Here is an 18437-nt window from a genome sequence, read left to right as displayed (position 1 = left end):
GTGCACGTGTAGGCCATCTTCTTTTTCCTCTTTCACTCGGCTGAAAGCAGGCGGGTTTGTCACTGGAGCAGGGACTGCTTTCAGCTCCTACAAGTCCGTCCCACCCTCCATGCCTGGCCCAAAGGTTGGCTGGTTATTCTTATGATTCTAGGGGGCTTGCTCACTGCCTTGGGGCAGACCCAGGGAGTCACTAAGTAGAGTCATTCTCAGGGCCTCCTCTGCCCGCTGACCTGAAATGAGGCTCTGCAGGGGGCCTCAAAGCCTGCCAACGCTCTGCTTCTGCTCAGTGACCAACAAGAGGCTCTGCTGTGCTCGAAAGCAGGGAGTGTTCTCTAAGGCAACATTAGTCTGGCTGGTCAGGCAGGTACTTTCCGAAGTGGAAGAATTGGATTTGGCCAGTCACCCCTCTGAGCGGAGGCCCAGCTGTGTGGCGATCAAATAAGCAGGCTTCAATCCCCTGGGTTCAAATCTCAGCTCTATTACTTATTGGCTGTGCCGCTTCGGGCACCTTTCCTAACCAGTCTGAGCCTTAGCATTCTCATCTGTAAAACGGTACAATGATTTCTACCTCTCAGGGAGGTGTGGATGAAACAAGGTACCGTGACGGGATGTGATGAGCACAGTGCATTCCACACATATTCGACTCAGCTACCACTCAGATATCTACCGACGTCTGCTGGGGATAGAAAGGGGCTTAGACACAGGTGAGTCCAGCTCTTGACGAGGCCACAGTCAGGGTCAGAGCCTAGCCTGCAAGCAGTCACCCCACCATCATATACCCCAGCAGGTGCCAAGCCAGAGGTGTGAGAAGGAAGCCTTACTAGAGCCCCCATGGAGGGAGCAGGGAGGAGGCAATTGAGAGAAACCACCCTTAACCAGAGGGAGGGGCAACAACTGGGAAAGGGTCCTCGAGAGAACACGGCAGCTTTCTGACTGCTCCCCGAGGCGCCTTGCCAGACGGCTCCATGGTGGGCTGGCTCCAGCGCCACTCTGTGGGGAGAGGGCCACTTAGGCCGGCCATCCAGTCTCCCGTCCATCCAGCAAATGCCCGGTGAGCCTTTCTGCACATGGCACTGGCCCCGCAAGCAGCCAGCTTCTGGGAAGAGCTTTGATGGGGCTGGGGAACACCCATCAGGACTGACATGACCTGCAAGGCAGGCTGCTCCTCTGTGACTCAGCAAGGTGTCTGACTCACCCATCCATAGGACGGATGGACTGGTTCTTTCTCACAGTGGAAGCAGAAAGCAGAAAGGAAGGCAAGGTTCAGGCTGCAGTCCGCAGACAGGAATCAGCAGCACACGGGCAGAAGCCCTAGGAGTACTGAAAGCAGCTCGCGAGAGGCACCCCCTGGTTATCCACGAGGTGCCCAGGGCGGGGGCGCACACGCAAGTCCAAAGCACATGGTCCTGGAGGTGCAGAGGACAAAGCCAGGGTGGGCTGGCAGGGGCAGAGGCAGGCCTGGGGGCACATATGTCCACTGGGTCAGGAAATGGGCTAAAAAAACAGACAAAATATTTTTCTAAAAGGTGACCCACTGCAAGGATTATAGGAGGCAAACTGTAAGTAGGTGCTGTAAATACAGTGGGGTGTTAAAGTGCCAAAAAAGAAGTCACAGGAATCACACACCGTAACAGCATGTAAACAGGACTGCTGCTGCTGCTAAGCCGCTTCAGTCGTGTCTGACTCGGTGCGACTCCGTAGATGGCAGCCCGCCAGGGTCCGCCGTCCCTGGGATTCTCCAGGCAAGAACACTGGAGTGGGTTGCCATGTCCTCCAACGCATGAAAATGAAAAGTGAAAGGGAAGTCGCTCTGTAAGTGTCTGACTCTTCGTGACCCCATGGACTACAGCCTACCAGGCTCCTTCGTCCATGGGATTTTCCAGGCAAGAGTACTGCAGTGGGGTGCCATTGCCTTCTCTGGTAAACAGGACTGGATTAATACAATTTTGACTGGATGCAGCCTGCAGTGTGGGAATTTATTTACCTAGTGACTTTCTCTTGGGAAATCAAAGTTATCATCGGTCAATTTGACTTCTCATTTCTCATTTCTCAATGGCAATTGATTTGGTGCCATTATTTACTTATTTATTTATCCTTTTTGGCTGCACCACATGACATGCAGGATCTTAGTTCCCTGACCAAGGATCGAACTCATGCTCCCAGCAGTGGAAGCACGGAGTCTCAACCACTGGACTGCCAGCAACGTCCCACGGTGCCATTACTCAGAACAGGTTCTACAGAGTCACCTAGGACTAACTCTAAAATCAGGGACGAAGGCATGAAGGATTTAATCTGTGAAGACAGTCTGTACCCGACCTCCCAGTGACATCAAAGCTGACAAAACGTCACTTTGGAAAGCTGCCGGAGCACCAGAACTGTCCTGGGTCACTATCCAGGGAGAGTGACTCTTCAAGCTGGGCATAGTAGACTTTCTGGAATCTGATTCTTCGAAATCCCAGCTGCACGGGGAGGACTGAGCGGAGGCAGAGTCCTGAGGTCTGGAACGGCCACTCCCAGGAGAGGGAGACTCGGTGGCACAGGGACTTGGGGCTGTGAGGCCGGGGGGCCTGGGGAACAGCCGTAAACAGGCAGGGGCCCAGCTCGCATGCCCCCTCCCCCTGGGAGCCCCCAGGCACCCACCCGGCTGAGCACGGGGACAGAGGCAGACTGAGGTGCTGCTCTGGGCGGGGAAGGGCCGGGAGGTGTGGGGCTGTTAAGAAAGCATGCGAGGTGGCGGGGTGGGCGGCAGCCTCCGGGCCTGGATAAGGGGAGGGAGGAGCCTCAGGGGCCACCCGGACCTGCCGGGAGAAAGCAGCGGACCAGCCTTCCTCGGCACACAGCTCCACGCCTGCGGGGGACGGTGGAGGTGCTTTTATTATTCAGAAACAGGAAGGCGCCTTTCTCCCTCTTCTGGTACGTTAAGCTATGTTTGCCTGCTGCTACTCCACTGGCATGATGTGACAGGTGTTCTACAGAAGGGAGCTGAGGACACAGACACAGAGGCAGAGAGGTGGGGACGGGGCGAGGGAGGAAGGGAGGAAGGGCCCACGTGGAGAAATGTTTATAGCTTTTCAGGGTCGTGGCCCTGGCCCCAGGCAAGCCTCGGATCTCTCCTGCTCTCTTCCTCCCTCACTGCTCTAACCATCTGACCTCCCGGCTCTTCCTCTAACACACCAGCCAGGTTCCTGCCCCAGGGCCTTTGCACTTCCTTTCCCTCTGCCTCTAAGACTCTTCCCCCATATGGCTCACTCTCCTCTTTGGGCTCAAATATTACCTTCTCGGCACAGCCTTCCTCAAGCCCTCTATCTGAAACTGCCATGACCTCTTTCCTGCTTTATTTTTTGATATAGCATTTCTCACCATCTGACTATTTACTTAATCATCAGGCTATTTACTTAATTCTGGCTCCTCCTCCTTCCCCACCACAACCACCAGGCGAGCAGGAGATCTGTTTATCTGCTTTGCTCACTCCTTCATTCCCAGTGCCTGGAACAGAGCCTGGCACCTAGGAGGGAGCCAGTAAATACCGACTGAATGAATGGGAGGAAGAGCGGAGGGGAAGAGGGAACCAGGGTCAGATTTAAACTAACCCTGGATCCTCAAAAGTATGAACGAAGGTGTGGGGTGAGTTCCAAAAGCAAGGAGCACATATTATCTGAGGCCTTCTCTTTTGCCCCCAAGAACTCCCAAAAAGGTTACCCCAGACAGTAAGTAAGTAAGTATTAGTCGCTCAGTCGTGCCCAACTCTTTGCGACCCTATGGACTGCAGCCCACCAGGCTCCTCTGTCCATGAGATTTTCCAGGCAAGGATACTGGAGTGAGTTGCCATTTCCTTCTCCAGGGAATCTTCCCAACCCAGGGATTGAATCTGGGTCTCCCGCACTGCAGTCAGATTCTTTACCAACTGAGCTACAGACAGCATATTGCTTTAAATGTTAGTTTGCAAAAAGGCTGGACCTAGAATCTCCAAGTGCCATAAAAGGGATGCTCTACAACTGCCTCAGAATAAGAACAAGGGTGAGCCAAGTCACTACCCGTGCTTGGAGATAGATAAGCCCTGTAGCAGTTTCCTGTTGCCACTGTAACAAACCATTGCAAACTCAGTGGCTTAAAACAAAACATTTATTCTCTTAGGATTCTGAAGGTCAAAAAACCAAAATTAGTTTCACTGGACCAAAATCAAGGCACTGGCGGGCCGCACTTCCTCCAGAGGTTCTAGGGGAGCACTTGTTTCCGGGCCTTTTCTCGCTTACACAGCTGCATTCCGAGCATTCCTCGGCCTCTTCCCCCATCCTCGGAGCCAGCAGCAGAGCACCCTGCTGCAGCAGTCACACGCCTTTTGTACCAGAGCTCCCTTTGCCTCCCTCTTCGAAGGACACTTGTGGTTGCACTTAGGGCCCACCAGGATAAGCCAGGATGTGTGTGCTGTGCGCTCAGTTGCTCAGTCGTGTCCGACTCTGTGCGCCCCTATGGATGGTGGCCCACCAGACTCCTCTGTCCATGGGATTCTCCAGGCAGGAATACTGGAGTGGGTTGCCATTTCCTTCTCCAGGGGGTCTTCCTTACCCAGGGATTGAACCAGCATCTCTTACACCTGCTGCATTGGCAGGCGGGTTCTTTACCACCTAGAAGGGAGGTAAGTCAGGATAATCACCCCATCTCAAGATCCTTACCTGAAAAATCCATTTTGCCATATAAGGCAGTGCCCACAGGGCCCAGGGCTTATGGCCTGAATATCTCTGGGGGCCATTACTCAGTCCACCACCACGGAAGGCAGGTGCCAAGAGTTCCGAAGAAATTCAGACCAATGGTTTGTAGAAAGCAAGTCAGGTCTGGAGTCTTGGCAAGGTCCTAGATCAGGGTCCTTCTTTTGCTCTAACTGCATACTATTAATTAGGGGGGCAGAGAGTTATTTTCATGCAACTGAGCACTTTGGCCTTTGGAGGGCCTTCTTAGAAGGGAAGGGTAGTTTTCTCTTCTCCAACCTGAAGTCCCCGGAGGACCACGCAGAAGTCCATCTCAGGATGTACATGCTGCGGGTCAAGGGAACCCAGCAGGGTCTCTGGACTATCCTGAAAGCCTTTACAGGAGGGGAAGAAGAAGAAGGGAAGTCGCTCAGTCGAGTCGGTCTCTTTGTGACCCCATGGATGTAGCCTACCAGGTTCCTCCGTCCATGGGATTCTCCAGGCAAGAATACTGGAGTGGGTTGCCATTTCCTTCTCCAGGAGGTCTTCCCAACCCAGGGATTGAACCCGGGTATTTTCTGCATCGTAGGCAGACGCTTTACCGTTTGAGCCACCAGAGAAGTCAGGAGGGGAAGCTGCAAAGAAATGATCCGGCCAGATGAACAAGCTCGAGATTGGGATGGCAGGTAAGTTTTCTCCCATGAGACCTGCCTTGGGAGGAGGGCTGTAAGAACCCATCTGAGTCTAGAGAGAAGTTCCAGATCAGCTGGTGCTATCTGATGCCAGGAAGGGCCAGGTTAACGACAGTCCAAACGCTGCATGTTACCCACTCTGCTCCACATGGCACCTCTGGGAGTTACAGCAAGGTGGCTTCTGCCCAGACATCAAAAGACACGGAGAAGCAAAGCAAGAGAAACACAGCCTCTTCAGGATACAGTTTTACACCTGGGACGCGGTCCCTCTGCTGTGTAGCACCACACGGCTCTTGGTTGGAATGTGGTGCTCATTCCCCTCAAAGCCTTCAAGGGCTCAGGGAGGTGACTGAGGATGATAAATTTCCACTGTAAGAACGATATGCTTATCTCATGCGTTTTATTGATCCGCTGGGTCACCAGTGGACCCAGATGGCTAAAAATATTTAGTAGGGAAATGACAGAGGACTGGTTCTTAACCAGGGGTGACTTTGTCCCAAGGGGACATGTGGCAATGTCTGGAGACATTTTAGGTTTTCATCAAGGTTGGGGGGGTAAAACTGGCCTCTGGTGGGTAGAAGCCAGGGATGATGCCGGACATCCTACAATATGCAGACAGCCCATACAGTAAAGAGGCACCAGCCCAAAATGTCTACAGTGCCAGGGCTGAGAAACACTATGCCAGAGAAAACAGAAGTTGAGGTGAAGAAACCAGGATGACGGTCACAAGCATGGAATGCTTTATGGGATTAAGGGAAACGGTAAAGGCACACCTGGCCTGCTTGTTTGGAAAAAGGGATGATCAGTGAGCTCTGGGTTCTGGCAAGTTCAAGGACGGCCTGTCTGGGAGGCGAGTGGGCCCGCAGACAACTGTGTACGCAGAGCAGCTTGCCTGGCCCCCGCTGCTGGCAGGAGGGCAGAGCTGGCTTGTGCTTCCAGCAGAGCAGTAGCCAAGAAACTCTGGGCCACTGAGGTCACAATTCTTGGATGAAGGAAATGCCAAAACCAGTCAGAAGATAAGGACCAAAGAGTTATAGCAGGTTACAAAGAAAAGCAACAAAAATCTGTTTTTAGGTCCCTAACAATACGATAATAAAGAAATGAACTTAAACATGAGGTCATTTTCCCATAACACCTGGGAGACTCTCCCTTCAGGATCCATCCCATGGAGGAAATCTTTCAAAGCTGTATCGCTATGAGCCATAGATAATTGGGGAAGGGTCTCGGGAGAGCTCCCGAGATGACACCAAGGCCTGGGAGAAGTCAGGCTTTGCAGATGGCACGTGAAAGGAAAAGAAGAGCAACATACTGCCCAGAACTCCAGGAACTCCTGAGGAGCAGATGAAGACTCCTGTCAAGGGGGGAGGGGCCTGGTGCAGGAAACCACTTCCTCCTGAGCTCAGCGCCCCAGAGCCTGGCTCGGGAAACCAGCACTTACAGCGGCTCCTCAGTCTCCAAGTCGCAACTCCACACCCTGAGTGCTAAGAGTCACATCCACCTCTGCCCAACACTAATGCCGCTTCAGCACTTCCCCCAGGCGTCTTCTCAGACAGCAAAGAGCCACAGAGCCAGGTCAAGGGCGTGAGGTGCTGAACTCGGCAGCCAGGGCCCTGGGAACTGCGGAAGCAGCCAGCCCCTGCCCTAAGGCTGGAGATCCGTGACAGCAGCCTTAGCTGGGTCTCAAGCAGTTCCTCCAGGCTCGTCCTCCGTCCCTCTGTTTGCTGCTTCCCCCCTCAACCCTCTTCTTTCCCCATCTTCATCCCTCTCCCTCCCATCCTTTCATCTGTCCCCTTCTCACTCTTTTCCTCACTTCCTCTTGGTTGGTACTAAAACTGTCAGTGGTGTCACATGAAGCTTCATCTTTCCTGCTTCTTATTTGATAAATTATGAAGAACTTTTTAATGTGTCTTGCCAATAAAACCTAAATTCAGTTGCCTTCTAACTTTTGTGAGCCCTTTAACCTCTCTGGTGTATCAGCACTCCTAAACAACACGTGTGTATCTGTGTGAGTGCGTTACTCCACCCAGGCTCTGTGTACTTAACCTGTGTGGCTGGCAGCTCAAAATCAATTAATTTCAACAGCAACCAGAGGAACTCAGATTATACGTGAGGAAGAATTTCCTCATACTTAAGACTACTGTAGTAATCTCCTACCTAACCTCTCTACCGTCATTCTATCTCCATTTAATCAACCTCTGTGCAATGTTAACATAATGACTCCTTGCTCTAAAACCATCAGCAGTCACCCATTGCCCAAAGAACATGGAGTGCACATTTCCTCACCTGGTATTCAGTGGCATCTGTCAAGCTACTAGAAGTTTCCTAACAGTGGTCTCCAGAAATGGAAATTGTGAGAAAACACACTTTTCTCCTGTGAGTATTCATTTACAGGCCAGGTTACCTCACAGAAGGAATGCTTAAAAAAAAAAAAAAAAGCAATACCTGGCCTGCATGGAGGCCTCTCTCCCTCCCAATGAACCATGTGTCCTGTTGCTCATACCCCTGTGCAGCCCTCTCCTGAATCTGAACCGGTCCTATGACCAAGAAGACACAAAGTGACGTTGTATGACTCCCAAGGTGAGGCCCTAAGAAACCTTGCCTGTATCTCTCGATACGCTCAGTCTTTGTATATTTCTGCTCAGAACAGCTGCCATACTGTGAGAGGCACAGGGCACATGGACAGGCCCTGTATAGGTACCCTAGTCAAAACCAAGCGTCAAGTGCCGTGTGAGTGAGCCAGTGTGGACGTCCAGCCCAGCCATGCGTTCAGATGATCCTGCCTTGGTCTCCACTTGACCAGAGCAACATGAGAGACCCCAAGTTAGAATTACCCAGCTGAGCCCAGACAACCCACAGAATCATGAAAAATAATAACATGCCAATTTCACTTAAGAATGTCCTAGATGAACCAATAAAAAACGAACTTAAATCATGCCCCTTGAGTGCATGTCTTTTTTTTTTTTAGGCTGTGCCACGAGGCATGCATGGCCTTAGTTACTCAACCAGGGATTGAACCTGTGCCCCCTGCAGTGGAAGGGAGGAGTCTTAACCACTGGACCATGAGGAACAGGAACGTCCCAAGTACATGTCTTTTAAATGTCCTCTAACAAATCAGGAGTTCCAAGACTGTTCCAAAGAAAAGCAATTGTGCAATTGTTTGAGTTGCAAGCTAAACTAGCCACTTTTTTTCCTTCATAAAGTACCATTTTTACTTGAAACAAAAGAATAACAGCCAAATAAATTATGATTATTTAGATTGGGTATTTAACAAAATTTTTCTTGAAAATGAAGTGAGCTGTCACTTCAAGAAAAGAAACTGACAGTATGTTACCAACAATAAAAAATCTACCTTTCAAGAAAAAATCCAAATTATAGAAAACTTGTACCCACCACTGTGAGCTTCACATCTTTCTAATACTTGAAGGATAAAATCAGTGGTCTGAATATGATTTACTGATGTTATACAATGAAACATATTTCATATGTTTCTAAATATATATAGAAAATATATTTTTTCTATATATATATATATATATAGAAAACATATATAACTCAGTGAACCAATATTTTCCAAAGACCAAAATAAAAGATCCATTCGAAGTGCAAGATGGGCCAATGGATTTTAAATGTCACAAAATATGAGAAGTTTGTTTATAAGGTTTCAGACTCCACATTTCAACTAACCTTTAAGAAACTACCAGTTGTCCAGTTTTGGTACAGTATTAAAGGAGAACATCCATAATTATCTGCAAGAGGTATTAAAATACCCTTCTCCTTCTCAATTACGTATCTGTATGAGGCCAGATTTTCTTCATATTCTTCAACTGAGACTGTGCTTCAAGAGACTGAACACAGAAATAGCTGTGAGAATCCAGCTCTCTTCTATTAAACCAGATATTAGCAAAAATGTAAAACAATGTCCCTCCTCTTAATATTTTTGTATTAGAAAATAGTTATTTTTCATTTAAAATGTCATTTGTGATAAATGTAATGGTTTTATTATTATATTAAATGAATTCATAAATTAGTAATTTTTAAAGCTGCCTTGGTTTTAATTTCCAGTACAGTAAACAAAAGTTCATGACGTCCTTAACAATTTTTAAGAGCATGAAGTTGACTTCAGAATAAACCAGCTTCCTTTCAAGGTGGCCAATCTGATGCCCAGTTTCTTTAAGGACAAAGCCAACCCTCACGGATGACTCGCTCCTATCAATGAGTGTCCTTGTACGGCACATGTTTTTAGTGCTCACTGGCTCTCAGCGTTCAAAAAACGTTTTTATGCATATGTCCAGGCCACGGGGACAGCCACGGACCAGGTCTGAAATCGTCTGTCACAGCATCTGGCCCCAAAAAAGTGCCTTAGGTGGGAAAGACTAAGATGACAACACCAGTTTTTTGAGATTAACACTGAAACATCCGATAAAGCTACAGCCTCATCTTTGCCAGTGGAAACTAAAGAAAGAAAACTTCCGGCTGGGGCCGGGAGCTCAAAGTGAAGAGATGAACAGGACAACTGACCCTGGACGTGGACAATAGCTGCCACTGTGGCGGCTGCTGCCCAAACATATGACCAAGCCAATCAGGTCCACGCAGCAGTTCTCTCCGACTCTGGGGAACCTCCCTCTCTGCCTTCTCTCAGAGAACCTCGAAGTCCTCCCAAATCCTCCTCCTTCCACGCGCACATTTCCTTCAAAGAAAAAGACCTGGTATGGGACTAACAGGAGGGGCCCTTGCCTGAGACCTTCCTGCAAGATCCACAAACAGCCTGACCCCCACAGACTGACAGACACACGAGCTCAGCACCCTGTTTGGCAACAGGAAAACCCACAGGGTGCTGGAGGCAGAGAAAGGGAAGTGAAACCCATAAACAGCTATTAAAACTACTGAGCTTCAGAGATTAAAACAAATCAAACAGGAGCCCCACATTTCCCCTGGCCCCCAGCAGAGACCCCACCACGGCCAGGCTTCCCAGATAGTTGGGACAATGAACGTCGAATTCCATGGTGCTCCCCTTCTGAGAGTTTACAAAACCCGCCAGGCATCCTGACAGCCAAATAGGGAAACAGCAATGGGAAGTGCGGAGCATTGTTCTGACTCTCCTGAGGACCTGATATCCCAGCAGAGATGCTAGAAACAGTTCTACGTATCACACCCAGCTCTCACATACATGCTAGTTCTGTCCCATGAACAGCGACAGAACCTGATTTCTTACCATCATCATTTTCCACGTGCCTAGAAATACACGTGGTGCACAGGAGGCACTCAAAAATGCTTGTTGCATAAATGAAAGAGAAAGGTGCACACCATCATTGTGGCCTGGCACCCATATGGACAGAGAAGAAAGTCTGTACCTTTATTCATTCAATATTTACTTAGCATCTCCTCTGTACCAGACACTGTCCGAGACACTACAGGAAATAAAATAAGACCCCACCCTTGTGGAGTTTATGTTTCAGTGAGTGTAAAGGTGAAAAGCTTAATGCTCCTCAAAAAAAACCATGTTTAAACCACAGATTCAATAATTATTTAATTAATTACTGTCACGACCAGATGCAGTGACAGGCGCCTGGGATCTGGGACCCTGCGCTAGAGAAATCACATCCACCAGTTGTCAGAGGCCCCGAGGTATGAAAGACAGGATTACCTCTTTGGTGCATCTGTCCTCATCTGTTGGTGAACAGAAGCCACTGCGTGAGTACCATGTGCATATCCCAAAACACCACACAAGGCTGCAGGAGAGAAAGAAACCGCACATCTTTAGCTGAGAGGCACCGGGGGTCAGAAAAACAGCTCTGATACATTATCATGAAACACAAGGGCTCAGAGGGTGCTCCCAGGGCAACCTGGGTCCTTCTCTGCCACTGACACATACCCTGAGATGTTGTGATTCTGAGCCTGAGTCAGCAAATATTTCCCAATCCTGGATGTCATCTGCTCATTTCCAAGTCAGCAGACACCGGCTTTGCTGCTTCTACCAGGTGGGTGGGAGGAGCTGGCGAGGTGAGGAAGAAGCCGGAGTCCAACACTCCCCACGGGTGGCAGCTCATAAACAGAGATGCCCTGAGTCATACTTGATTCCTTGACCAGAGCCCAGTGGAGACAGCACTCGAGTCACACCCTCATCACCAGCCTCTGAGCCATGAAGGCCAAGGACCATGAGGCACGGAAGAAGACCCGGTATCTGAAACCTGATGCGAGGGGCCGTTTTCTCCCTGCCAGGCTCAAGCGTGTGCCCAGCTCTCCTGACATCACCGAACTCGGCTGCTGCGACTGGCTCCTCCCTCCGGATCCAAAGGCACAGAGGAAGGCCCTGCAGGCAGCACCCTAGGAGGTGGGCCTCAGTGACAGAAGACAGCTGAAGCCTTTAGCAGCCAAAGGGCCAGCCCCTCCTGAGAGAAGGTGCACCATCCCAGGACATGCCGGGAGCCGCAGGCCCTGGGGACAGCTTGCACAACAGCCAGGGCAGCGGCATTCTGTCCAAAAAAGAGGCCTACGAGCTTCCCAGACCAGCGCCCAACACTGGCTGTCCTCTCACCGGGCCCTGGGGAGCGGGCTCTGAGGGACCACAGGTAGGACTGGAAGGCTGAGTGGGGGCAACTCTTCCTGAGGGCACGGAGGAGGAAAGCAGAAGTGGAGAGGCGAGGAGAGAGGCAGCCGGACAAAAGAGCAGGCCACTGAACTAAGGGGCTGCTGGGCTACCTCACCCGTGGGATAATGTCAGGCGCCTGTCTGCCGAGCTCTGCAAAAATCACTGAACGGGCACTTGGTCATGGATAATGACGACTACCTACGCAGAAGACAACGGGGTGAACAAACTGCAAGAAGCTATCTGGCCGGAGCTGCTGGTGCCCAAGCTGCTCCCCAAGGCCTGGGCCTGACCTCTCGAGCCCTTCTCACTGGCCACCTCAGTGGAGAGTGCTACCAGTGGGCAAGCAGACAGAGCAGCAGCAAACAGCTCAAAAGAGCTGGGTAAACTCCTGGGCAGCCAGATGCTGGACGAAAGGACCACCAAACACACGACCCCAGCTTCATCAGGACTCACCAGAGGGGTGTTTTCTACAGGAACAAGGGATCCCTTTTGGTCCTGTCTGCCCAAATCCTTCCCCTAGTGCTGCCCGGGAAAGGGGACTGGCTCAGCCTTCCACAGCCCTATTCCTCTCACAGTAAAGGGTCTGTGCACAGGAGGGCTCCAAAACTTTAAAGTTTAGTCTGGCCGATTCAACCGGTTCTCCACCACAGCTCCTGAAGGCTGCCAATTCTGTGTTCAATTCTGGCTCAAAGGCATAGAGCACGATCCTCAAAAGAGACCCAGAAACCCAGAGCCAGGTGAAACAACAGGCTTTCATTTTTGAACCTGCCAGTGGGTCACACTTTCAGAATCCTTCAAGATCAGACTGGACAGAGACAGACGATATGTTATTTCCTGAACATCTCCTGAGTCCCCGAGAGGGCTAACACCAAATAAAGGAGCTCAAACTGAACACATTTGTGACAAACTTTCACCTTGGCAAGAAGGTTAAACATCCAGATGCACCACGAACACGGTGGGTTCTTCAGCCCCAGAGAAGACGATGCCTGCGACTGGAAGCAAGGCAAGCTCCTGGCACTGTCTTCCTAATGCAGACCCACAAACTGCTCGGGCAGATACGACCTGATAGTTCTGTTCAAGGGGAACAGAACCTCAATGTCAGCCTCGCTCTTGGAGCCACAGGATACGAAGCTCCCAAGGGAAACAGCGGGAGAAAAACCTTCAGGAGAACCTGCTCAGTGATTTGACATTAGAAGCCCAGAACACACTCAGTGGGTTAAGAGATGCGTGAGGGAAAAATCAGCAGGTGGTATGAGCCACCAATAACAAAAGGGATAGATAGCTGCCAGCCCCAGGGCTATCAGGCTGGCAATCTATTTCAAAACTTGAACAGGAAAAAAAATGTTCTGGAGCCAGTACAGAGGAAACAGGTTGAGGTCCACAGGCATTCTCTGGAGACTTCTCTTAGCTCTCTGGGACGGGGGATAGGGTGGAGGGCGGGAGGAAGGGCAGAGACAGGCTGGGGTATCATGGTTTAAATGTGTATATAATAAGAGTGTAAAGCCATAAAGCCCTGTTTCCTGGAAGGGGAAAAGAGCTGGATGAGGCCTCCAACTACCCCTGGCACACACCCAATTCAGCGGCTGGTCTCTCCTCAAGGGTTCCTGGAAGTCAACAAACCCATAAAGGGGAAGTACTCCGCTGAGACTGGGAGAATGGTCTATAAATTGGCCATTATCCCTGATGCAACACCCTAGTAAATTCTCCCACACAGACACAGGTTATATTCACCTCAGACATTCAGAGCTTTACTTCAATCACAGAGCTGTACACCCTACCCCACGGGGATCTCATCTGTGGGTCATGGGAAAACAAAGTAGTGTCTGGAGCTTAATGCTTCTCCCAGAAGCAGAGGCAAGGAACTGGGAGGGAAGGGGAGGTGGATGACAGGAATGCAGGGCACAGGGCTGACTAGAAAGAAATCCTGAGAGTGGGGCAAAAAAAAAAAACAGGGCTTCTGCGGGGAACCGGGATAGGAGAGGCTTAGGTAGACAGGCATTGAAGGCATGGGCTGAAAAAGCCAAGTAACAAGGTGAGAGAGGTGTGGGGGAGGAGTAATATCGGGGGGGAGGGGGGGGGAGAGGTGCAGGCAACTGGGAGGAGAGGACGGGGATGGGGAAAGAGAGCGAAGACTGGGAGGGCAAGGATAGAGAGACGAAGGCAAGGATGATGAGGCGGGGGTGAGCGGAGAAGGTCTCCAAGGAGACCCTGGGCAGAGAGGGTCAAGGCTTTGGGGACACCAGAGAAGGGATGGAGGAAGGGATGAGAGGCAAGGGTGGGAGGGGACCCAGAGCCTGAGATGCCGGCTCTCAGAACACAGAAGCGGGAAGAGGTGAAGACTCGAGGCCCAGAAGGGGCCGCAGAAATCTGGGGGTCGAGGGGAGGAGGCCCACGGTTCGGGCTCGAAAAGCGACGGGCGTCCAAAGGCTGGGAGCGCAACGGCAGCGGGGCGGCGTGCCCGGAGAGCCACGGACAGCCGCGGCCCGCCCGGGCCCGAGCGACGGGAAGCGACGGCCGCCGGGTCGGCGGACCCCCTGCGCCTCTCGCCCGGCACTCCACTCCCCGCCGGGCCTCGCGCACCAGCTTCGCGGCTCGCCTCAGCCCGGGCCCGCGGCTCTCCCGCCTCCGCCGCTCCGCCGACCCACTTCCCAGGACCCGGACTGACCTGTCCCGGCTGGCCCCCGCGCCGCCGCCGCCGCCGCCGTCCCGCAGGCTCCGCAGGCGCCTCCGGCTCCTGCCAAAACTTTTCCCATTAATCCCCGGCTCCGCGCGGCGGCCGCGGCGTCACACGCTGCGCGGCCCGGCCCCGCCCCCGCCAGCGCGACGTCACCGGACCGCTCGTCCCCGCCCCCTCTTTTCCACGCCCCCTTTCCGCTTAAGCCGCGGCCAATCACCGCACGTCTGGGATCCGCCCCCTGACTCTGCCACTCCGCCCACCGCATGCGGCGCCGGGCCCACCTGCAGCGCCCTCTGGTGCCCAGGGAGGAGCCAGGGCGGAAGCTCCAGGGCCGGTAAGACACGTCTGGCAAGTATCACAAAAGAGAATTGGAAGTTGGAAGGGAACGTAGCGATTATTTTAGCACCGTCTCCTTATCCTTCCAGGGAAGAAACAGCCCCAGAGAAGTTGTGTGACTTGCAGTGAGAGGCAATACGGAGGCTGGAACCTGGATATTCCACTGAAGAAGACTATGCTCCCTCTGGTTTTCACAAAGGGCTTTGTCCTTCAAGTTCAGTTCAGTTCGGTTCAGTCGCTCAGTCGTGTCCGACTCTTTGCGACCCCATGGACTGCAGCACGCCAGGCTTCCCTGTTCATCGCCAGTTCCCGGAGCGTACTCAAACTCATGTCCATTGAGTCGGTGATGCCATCCAACCATCTCATCCTCTGTCGTCCCCTTCTCCTCCCGCCTTCAATCTTTCCCAGCATCAGGGTCTTTTTCAATGAGTCAGTTCTTCACATCAGGTGGCCAAAGTATTGGAGTTTCAGCTTCAGCATCAGTCCTTCCAATGAATATTCAGGACTGATTTCCTTTAGGATGGACTGGTTGGATCTCCCTGCAGTCCAAGGGACTCTCAAGAGTCGTCTCCAACACCACAGTTCAAAAGAATCAATTCTTCGGCCTTCAAGAGGCTTCTGTAACTAGAAATATGGACTTCCCTGGTGATTCAGTCAGTAAAGAATCTGGGTGCGATGCGGAGACCCGGGTTTGATCCTGGGTGGGGAAGATTCCTCTAAAGAAGGAAATGGCAACCCACTCTAGTATTCTTGCCTGGGAAATCCCACGGACAGAGGAGCCTGCCGAACTACAATCCGTGGTGTTGCAAAGAGTCGGACACGACTGAGCGACTAAACCACCACAACTAGAAATTTATGGTTCTGGATTTCTTACTTATCTTCCTATTCATCTAATATACTTGCCCTGTAAATGGGGAACATCCTTCCTCCTGTTGTAGAAAATTCTGTTGTCCCTTTTTAACCTAGGTCTTTAGGACCTGGAAGGGACCTGTCATCCCAACCTTCAGATATACCATAAAAAGTTACTTAGCAGGGATGTCCCTGGTAGTTCAGTGGCTAAGACTCTGCTCTTCCAATGTAAATATGCTGGATTTGATTCCTGCTCCGGGAACTATATCCTGCATGCAGCAACTAAAGATCCAGTGCAGCCATAAATGAATTTTTTTTTAAGTACCTAGCAGCTAGGATGCAGTCTTTAAAAAAAAATACATATATATCGGCTTCTCTGAGTCTTCACTGCTGCATGCAGGCTTTCTCTAGTTCCTTTTAGTTGTGGTAGGCAGGCTTCCCACTGCAATGTCTTTTCTTGCACAGCAGGGACTCCAGGGGGCACAGGCTTCAGTAATTGTGGCTTATGGTCTCAGTAGTTGTGGTGCATGGGCTTGGTTGCCCTGAAGCAGGTGAAATCTTGGCAGATCAGGGATCGAACCCATGTCCCCTGCCTTGGCAGGGAGATTCTTTTTTTTTTTTTCAATTTTATTTGTATTTTAACACCAAAAACATTTTGTATTGGGGTATAGCCGATTAACAATATTGTGATAGTTTCAGGTGAACAGTGAAGGGACTCAGCCATACATATACAAGTATCCATTCTCCAGGCAGATACCTGGGAAGTGTCTGGAAGGCAATCTTATAAAAGAGATTGGATTTATCATCTGGAGATGAACAAACTCTGTAGGTATATTATCTCCTCTCCATCATCTTTAAAATAAAGATTACACTCCACTCTCTCATATACTCCCCCGGCTACACCCTCAGATATCTGGTTAATAGAACTGAGTGATTTTTTTCTCTCTGCTTCTCTCTTTCCCCATCTCACCCCCCACTTTGTGAAATGAATGTGCAATACTTTTGTAATTCAGACGTCAACCTCCTTGCCTCTGAGATGGAAGGAAGAATGGGTTGTGGAAGTCAAAGCCTTCCCTAAGATTTCTGCAAATTTCTGGGGGATTTATATTCTCATAAATCTCTCTGCCTCCAGGCTTCAGCTTCTGCGAGGCTGTTGCCGTCACAGTTCAGAAATGTAGAGATGAAACTCAGCCCTTTCTGAGGACTGCCCAGACCTCTTCCCACACAAAACATTCAAGGGTATAGATGGTATGATGCTCCGGGCCCTGGGGCAGGATCACATGATGCATTGCAAATAGTTTAAACTCACACAGCTGACATTCTTCATAAAGTTGAAGTTTTCTGATTGGCTCTTTTCCCCTTAGGGCCTGGCCTTTTCCCAAATTACTACCTCTCCTCCCTGCCCCACCATTCTCCCTTCTGCCCCACTGTGTCCAAAGAAAAAAACAAATCCCTCTGGCTTTCTAGGCGCATCTCTTCATTGCTAGGGTTCCTGCCAACATTCATGCCCTGAAGATCTCACTTCCTTCCTTTAAAAGACTCATTTCCCCTGAAGACAGCTCCTTCTCTAAAAGAAATTCTGGGAACACTGTTAAGATAGTACATTTTTTATACCTTTTTTTTTTTTTTTTAACTTTGCCACAAGTCATTTGAGATCCTGGTTCCCCCACCAGGGATCAAACCAGTATTCCCGACATTGAAAGCGTGAAGTCCCAACCACTGGACCACCAGGGAAGTCCCAGAGATAGTACATTTTAAACCTCACTTCATTTTTATACTAAAAGGATGTGTGTGCGTGTATATATATATATATATATTCACCTAAATCAGTTAGCTTCTGTTGCTTGAGTCCAAAACAGACCAATATGGCTTCCCCAGATCTTCATTTTGACTAGATTTGCCCACAGGCACAGCTCACAATGGGAAAATTTGGTTCCTGCCAAACCTTTTCAGACCAGCCAGAGAGCTCAGCTACCAAAACCTGCTGTGATGCCCAATCACAGTGTAACTGAATGGTAACTTACAGTGTGGAATAAGGCTAGACCTGCTTTGAACTGTCGGATCCGGTTGCCTCCACAGCCATTTCAAGATCCAGCTGGCAGGGGGAGTCCTCCTTGGCCTCTCGAAATCGGCCTCCTCACCTCTTCTCTGTCCTTCTCAGCTACAGCAGGGGCCAGAGCGGCATCACTGAGCTGGCGCCTCTTTGGCCCAGAGTGACACTGGGCTTGAGAAATAGGCACTTTACATATCCTGACAACTGTTTGCAAAAAGCCTGTTACATTCCAGCCCTTCCAGTCCATTGCCCTACCTCCCCAACCCTCAGAGTGGTGACCTGGGGCAGCAATGACTGCACTTTGCACATGGCCCCTAGTTTATAGGTATCTTTGAAGGCATCAGAGATTGGATACACTCTCCTTTGCCCAGGATATTGGTAAGGTCAAGGGCATTCTTTTCTAACCCTGCAATTAAAAGACAGCAAAATATCTTCTCCTGCTCCCAAAAATGTCCCTCAGGACTGACAGCTTCTCATGCCAGTCCCAATTCAGGGTGGTCTTCTTTTCCCTGCCTCGCCGCAACCAGCAACACCTCCTGTGTCCCGTCATAGAATG

General features: G+C 50.6%; 1 protein-coding gene across 2 annotated transcripts in view; it reads right to left on the bottom strand.

Moving 5' to 3' along the window:
• PPARD (peroxisome proliferator activated receptor delta) overlaps positions 1-14707 on the bottom strand; it is an 89090-nt gene extending 74383 nt beyond the window's left edge. For both annotated transcript variants that reach the window (XM_068994039.1, XM_068994040.1), the window contains exons 1-2: positions 14632-14707; positions 11022-11106 (exon numbers count right to left, since the gene is read on the bottom strand). The gene's annotated coding sequence lies outside the window, so the exon portion shown is untranslated. The remainder of the gene's footprint in view (positions 1-11021; positions 11107-14631) is intronic.
• Positions 14708-18437: the final 3730 nt, after the last annotated feature.

The sequence above is a fragment of the Capricornis sumatraensis genome, chromosome 22, assembly GCF_032405125.1.
Source record: "Capricornis sumatraensis isolate serow.1 chromosome 22, serow.2, whole genome shotgun sequence".
NCBI lineage: Eukaryota > Metazoa > Chordata > Mammalia > Artiodactyla > Bovidae > Capricornis > Capricornis sumatraensis.
The sequence above is the reverse complement of the archived record's forward strand: the minus strand, read 5'-3'. Positions and strand labels throughout refer to the sequence as shown.